A 7,069-nucleotide genomic window follows, 5' to 3' on the forward strand; every position below is an offset into this window, starting at 1 on the left:
TTATTCTTTGCTTGCCCTCAAGCAAACGATCAAGAACAAAGTAAGGAAGAGAGGTTTGAAGATGGGGTCTTAGAACCTAAAACATGCTGAATAGAGTAGTTAGAATCAAAGTCCTTGTTTTTAGTTCTATGATGCATGGTGAAGGAACTCTATTTAAAAACTTTAGACAAGCTCATCACAACCTGAAACGATTCCGAACCTTAATCTACACATGCTATCATTTCTATCATTCCCTTTAACATTCATTAACAAAGAACCATGAATCAAGCTATGCAATGTCATCAAGCTCATTTGGCTGGGGTGAAAGGGTAGAGACAAAAATGGTATCCTCTGCAAGTGGTTTGAACAATATAGAACAGGGTTCTCTCGCGAAAATGAGTTGAGCTTAAGAGAAGACTAAAGGTTGAAACCAACTGATACATACAAGAGCAGTGTCCCGACTACCCAAAGGTCCCAAGGAAACTTAGCTCTAACTTTCTAACCCAGAAGTTAGTCCTATCTCTATCCTTCATCGATCTCTCTTTTTAAACCCATTCTCTCATTCTTTTTACTTAGCCTTAGGAGGAGGTTATTTCATATCAATCTAGCAGATGGGAAACTTTTTTTATCACTATGGTTCTCTTTCTTTTCTTCTTAGAACTCTAGACTTCTTAAGCGTTTTGGTTTCTCTTCTTTGTCTAAATTTTTTCTTTTTATGCCCAGAACCAATAACACTTTTACATTGCACAACCCACATCCTTTACTAGACTTGTAAACCTTGAAAACTCATTCCCCCTCCTAAAGACTCTTTACCCTTTTTCTTTCTCTTTTACTCTTTCTCTTTTCAGTACAAATCCAATCCCAAAACCCAAAATCGAATTCTCACCTAGTCCGTAAAGTGTGAACTAGAACTACACAGGATCCTACTCTTGTCGGCGAGAACCTAACACTTTCTATCAAGCTCAACTCGGAAAAGGCCTCACACTCAAGAATACAATTGGCTTGAAATAACGGTTGGTTAAGGGTGCGAGAAACTGTTCCAAAGATGGGAATCAGCTACTTGGATTAACAAGGGTGGTAAAAAGGAGAAAGATAATCCAAGTATGTATATGGTATCCATGAGTTCAACTTCAATGCATAACATGATAACTGCAAGTCAGGATTAGGTTCAGGTAGATAGGGAATTATGTCAATTCAAAACATGCTTCAATCAAGACTAGAATGCAATTTCGAGGATTCAAAACCTGGTTCAGTCTTACATTTCAAGTTCAATCAACATGCATCAAAGAACTAATAACAAGGGCCTTGATCCTATCCTATTGAATTCAGCATGCTAACAAGGTTGCAATCATCATCAACCCCTATGCTAAATGCAACAGCCCTCTATGAATAACACTAGACTCAATCATAATATGCAAATGCAAACTACATGAACACTCTTTTTTTTGGAAATTTTCGAAAAATTTTCAAATTTTTATGGGTTTTCTATGCAAATAGATAAATGGAGACTCAAACATGATATGATGCAAAAATTTGAAATAAGAATCACATAAAACATCATCAGATAATGCACAGTCTCTTGTGTAAGAGAAATTTGAAGAAGGATTTGAGAATCACAAAAAAAAAACAATGCAAGGATGAGATGGTATTTACAAAGGAAATGTAGGAGTACCTCAGTAGTAGAAGAAGGAGTCGGTGCTCTCCCAAGAAGGAGCGTGGTACTGACTTTGTCCCTCGCCTTGTTCAAGAGTGGTCTCAGCTGCTTGGTCGACTTGCGTGTTCTGATAAAATTTCTGCTGCTCTTCGCACTGCATCTCTTCGATAAATGTTCTGCTGCTCTTTGCACTGCATGTCTTTGATAAACGTTCTGCTCCATCTCATAGCCGCTACCCTCATCCCTCTGTTCCATTGGCTTCTTGCCACGAGATTTGTTTTTACTAGAGCATTTCACTGCTTTTCTTGACTCTGCACCTTGCGAAGGTGGCTTAGAAGTAACAATACGGCCTGATACTTAGAATTTAGGGACAACTATAACAGTATAGAAGCATCGTCGCTGAGATGGGTGCATCAAAATGGAGAAACGATGTGAAGATAAGCTCGATCGAGTTAGAGAAGGAGAAGGCTTCAGTGATGCTCCAGGACGGTGGATCGAGTCAGATGACAACGAGAGCAGCTACATGCCGTCGGATCGAGTGGAGTGATGCGGTTGCTAGAATTGACTATGATGATGAGCAACAAGTATTTCTTGAAAGCGGTGAATACTTACAGTGAGTCCGTATATCGGAGCTTGTACACGATGACGATGTGTAGCAGTGGTGGTCCAGGATGTCGATCGACTCGGCATTTGCGAGAGGCGGATCGAGTCAAAGTTCGCCATCGGTCAAGTCGCGTGAAGACGGAAAGATGAGAGAGGAGTGGGAGTTGCAGAGATCCAGTCGAGTCGACTGTGGAGCTTCGTAGCCGAGGTCGATCGAGTCGCAATCTCCTGAGTCTGTCGAGTCAGAGCTCCTATTTTGGTGCTTCATTCCACGTCTGTAAAACCCAACACACTGCTATTTCCATTTTTTTTTCTTTTCCACTTTAGTTGGCCATACTCCCTTCTACAGATTCCTAAACACAAGAAAACTAAAAACAAAAATCAAAAACGGATCCTAAAGAATATTTACAGGGTACTTTTGGGACTTCCTCCCAAATGAGCTTGTTTAAAGTCGCTGAGCTTGACTTTGCATACTCGTTATGCTTTGGGAGGGTCATAGAGAGGCTTCAGAGAACCCCTTTAGCATGTCTTGTCTAGCCAAATACTCTTTAGCATTCTGTCCAGGTTCAACAACAAATGAACTACTCTTCTTTATTATCCCAAACCTCTTCCTTAATTTCCTTAGAGGAGAACTTCTCATTGTACCTTGGAGCTTCTTGATTTGCCCACTCATCTCCTTCACCATAGCTGTTAACTTTTTCACTGAATCCCTTAGAATCTTAGTATTTTGGAGTTCATACAAACTGTCAAGCGTGGGAGGACTTCACTCTTGCGGTTGATGAGGTTTAAGAAGCAGGTCTTGACGCTTAGGGAGGGTAACGACTGCACTAGAGTTGGAGAATGGTCGAGTGACACTTTGAGTTTTCTCTTTGGTTACCAAAACCTCAGTTTCTGCCTCATTCACACTCTCAAAGATGTCAATCCTATTATTATTGAACAAATGTTCAACTTTTAAGTTGAATTGTCACATTCTTAGTTAAATTTTTTTTAATGAAATAAGTTTTGTCCATTACAATATATAGAAGTACTTTAACAAAACCACTTAATGAATTTTACTTTTGTTTGCATCAAAACACAATTTACTATAATTGGTCATCCACTTATTAGTGAACAAATGTTCAACTAAAAATTTCACATGATGTGTTTAGGTCTACTTTTATGGTTTGGGTACAACGACATATCGAATCCATATGAACATGATCATGTGGATACTAGTATAATTGTGGATACAAGTCACACATGTGTATAGTACCTTCAAATCCATATGGAGTTAGTGCATTAATGTTCACTTTTAATATACATGGTTAGGATTTCATATTTTGTGTCTAGTACTTAGTGTTTTAGGCTTAAAGATTTAGGTGTAGTATTCTACTGATATCCACATGACCACAGATATATGGATTTGATGTTGTCGTTGTATCTTAAACCCTAAATCTAAANTATTATTATTGAACAAATGTTCAACTTTTAAGTTGAATTGTCACATTCTTAGTTAAATTTTTTTTAATGAAATAAGTTTTGTCCATTACAATATATAGAAGTACTTTAACAAAACCACTTAATGAATTTTACTTTTGTTTGCATCAAAACACAATTTACTATAATTGGTCATCCACTTATTAGTGAACAAATGTTCAACTAAAAATTTCACATGATGTGTTTAGGTCTACTTTTATGGTTTGGGTACAACGACATATCGAATCCATATGAACATGATCATGTGGATACTAGTATAATTGTGGATACAAGTCACACATGTGTATAGTACCTTCAAATCCATATGGAGTTAGTGCATTAATGTTCACTTTTAATATACATGGTTAGGATTTCATATTTTGTGTCTAGTACTTAGTGTTTTAGGCTTAAAGATTTAGGTGTAGTATTCTACTGATATCCACATGACCATAGATATATGGATTTGATGTTGTCGTTGTATCTTAAACCCTAACCCCTAACCCCTAAACCCAAAACATTGACACATAATTAGGGGTGTCAAAATAAATAGAAACCCATGGGTTTACCCTGTTTGTCTATTATTTTAACGGGTATGGGTTAAGTTTTTATACCCATATAAATAAATGGGTATTGATGGGTTCGTCCAATGGATTTGTGGGTTTAACGGGATAAACCCATTAGGGTTATGGGTTACCCATGGGTTAATGAAAAAAACAAAAATAATATATATTTAATATAATGACTTTTTATTTTGGTTTTAGGATTTTAGGATGTTTTTTCTATTTTAATATATGATATTATTTTCTTAAGCTTGAAAACTTTGGTTTGTTTTATAATTCTATTTTATATAATATGTTATAGATTTAATATTAATTATTTTATTTTATTTTATTTATATATGGGTAACCCATATAACCCATTTAGCCATTGGGTTTTATATTATTGGGTTTGGATATATAAGTTTAACCCATTATAATAAATGGGTTGGGTTGAACCCGCCCACGAAAGTCTCGAACCCACATGGGTATGGGTCAGGTCGGGTCGGGTTACCCATTTTGACACCCCTACACATAATCCACATAAGTCCTAAAACATAAGTCTTAAATTATAAAATCATAAACACTAAAACCTAAACCATGAATTTTTCCAAAAATCCAAAACCTAAAACCCTAGTTTCTACCACATGAACCCTAAACCCTAAACCCTAAATCATCACATGGTGATGTGTTACTAGTATCCATAAATTGTATGATAAATCTGAAGAAAACATTGATGGAGGTGGTCAAGAAGGAGTCAATGATGATGGAGATGGTGAAGGAGGCAACGATAGAGCTTATGCTGTTAGAGGTGATGAGGATTGTTTCGGTAGAGTAGATGATGATAAGGAAGATGAGGCTTGCGATTCTGAGGCCACTCAGAATTCAGATGATGAGGATGGTGCTGAAACGACCCGACCTGTTTTTTTTTAATAATAAATAAATAATAAATATAAACTACAGCTAGTGGTCCCATACCCACTAGCCACCTAACCACAATCACAATCAACAGCGGAATAACAATACCAATAACCAATAAATATAAATAACCAATAATCAGAAACATAACCAATATCCAAATATCCAATCATCAGGAAAAAACATGAAACCATCAACCTAGTAATGTTTCTAATGACTCAACTCTAACAACCTAGCAATGCCAGATAACATCCAATCGAGTCCCTAGAACATCCTCCTCTTCATCGCCTTGATTCCACGATCACACTTTGCATCTACCTGCACCACAAACACATATTGAGATGCATGAGTATTTGATAAACACACAGTGAGGCAATCCTCCCATCTACTGGTCTATACATACAAGCAAAAGTGATATCAATGTTCCAAATAATCAACAAACAAGACATACAAACCAGGAAACCAAACATGTCTCGTTGGAAGGGAGGTGTCGACCGACACCTGCCAAGTTTCATCCAATCGTAGTGCTAACGATACAACCATTTCGGACAATACTCCATAGCCCGAGTCAGTCTGGTAGGTAAGCTAAATGGTCGGTCGAACTCAGTGAGTACGACATCGAGGTCCAAACTCGAACTTGTGCCAAGGCACAAGTCTTAGTAGACTTCCTTATAGATCTTCCGCTGGCCGATTCGGCCGACATCAACACTGAAGCCCTGTGGACTTTGCATGTGGATGGAGCATCTTCAAAAACAGGTGCAGGAATTGGAGTTCACCTCACCTCCCCCATGGGTGAGGTGATCGAACATTCATTTCACCTGAACTTCAATGCATCTCACAACAAAGCCAAATATGAATCATTTCTCGCTGGGATCGGCCTCGCAGCAGATATCGGTGTCAGGAAGCTCAGAGTTTTCTGTGACTCTCAGTTAGTCACCAACCAATTCTTGGGGGAATATGAAACTAGAGACGGAGAAATGGAAGCTTACCTAGCTTTGGCTAGGGAATATGCGGTAAAGTTTGACGACTTCAAAATCACCAAAATCCCCCGCAGTGAGAACTCAGCCGCAGATGCACTGGCATCGGTAGCCTCGACTTCGTATCCCACAACTACTCGAGTTATCCCAGTCGAGGTCATCGAGTATCCGAGCATACGTTTAGAAAACTCGAGTGGGATAACCCAGGAAATGAAGAAAAAGATGGCTGCCGAAGAAGCAGCTCACGATATCTCATCTAAAGTAGCTTCAACAACAGATACGAAGACTTCGGAAGGTCCTTAGTCGCTTGTCAACGACCAAGAAATTAGTGCAGAACCTCGAGATCCGTAGAGACCTGCCTCAATTCCGGACCTCTCTGATCTTCCACCTCTACTTTTGGGCAATGCGAACACTGACAATTGTGGGGCAGGAGACTAGCGGAGCCCAATATGGGCTTACCTGGATAAGGGTGATCTCCCAGCTAACAAGTGGGCAGCCAGAAAACTTAAAATTGTCAGTGCACGGTATTGCATCTATAATGAAGCGCTCCTACGCCGAAGTATAACTGGTCCTTATCTAACATGTGTTGCTGGCGTAGAGCCCTTGACGTTAATGCAAGCTGTTCATAATGGCCCCAATGGAAATCACTCCGGAGGTCTGACCCTGACCTTCAAAATCAAAAGGCAATGGTACTTTTGGCCTACCATGGTCGCCGACTGCGAAGAATATTTCCGAGCTTGCGAGAAGTGTCAAAATTATGCTCCATCAATCCATCAGCCTACCAAGCTCATGTCCTCTGTGTCTACGCCTTATCCATTCATGAAATGGTATATGGATATCATCGGTCCTTTACATCAGGAACTGGGAGGAGTTCTGTACGTGCTGGTCCTTACTGATTATTTCTCCAAATGGGTGGAAGCAGTGACTTATGGAGCTGTGAAAAGTGA

Source organism: Camelina sativa, chromosome 14 (assembly GCF_000633955.1).
Source record: "Camelina sativa cultivar DH55 chromosome 14, Cs, whole genome shotgun sequence".
NCBI lineage: Eukaryota > Viridiplantae > Streptophyta > Magnoliopsida > Brassicales > Brassicaceae > Camelina > Camelina sativa.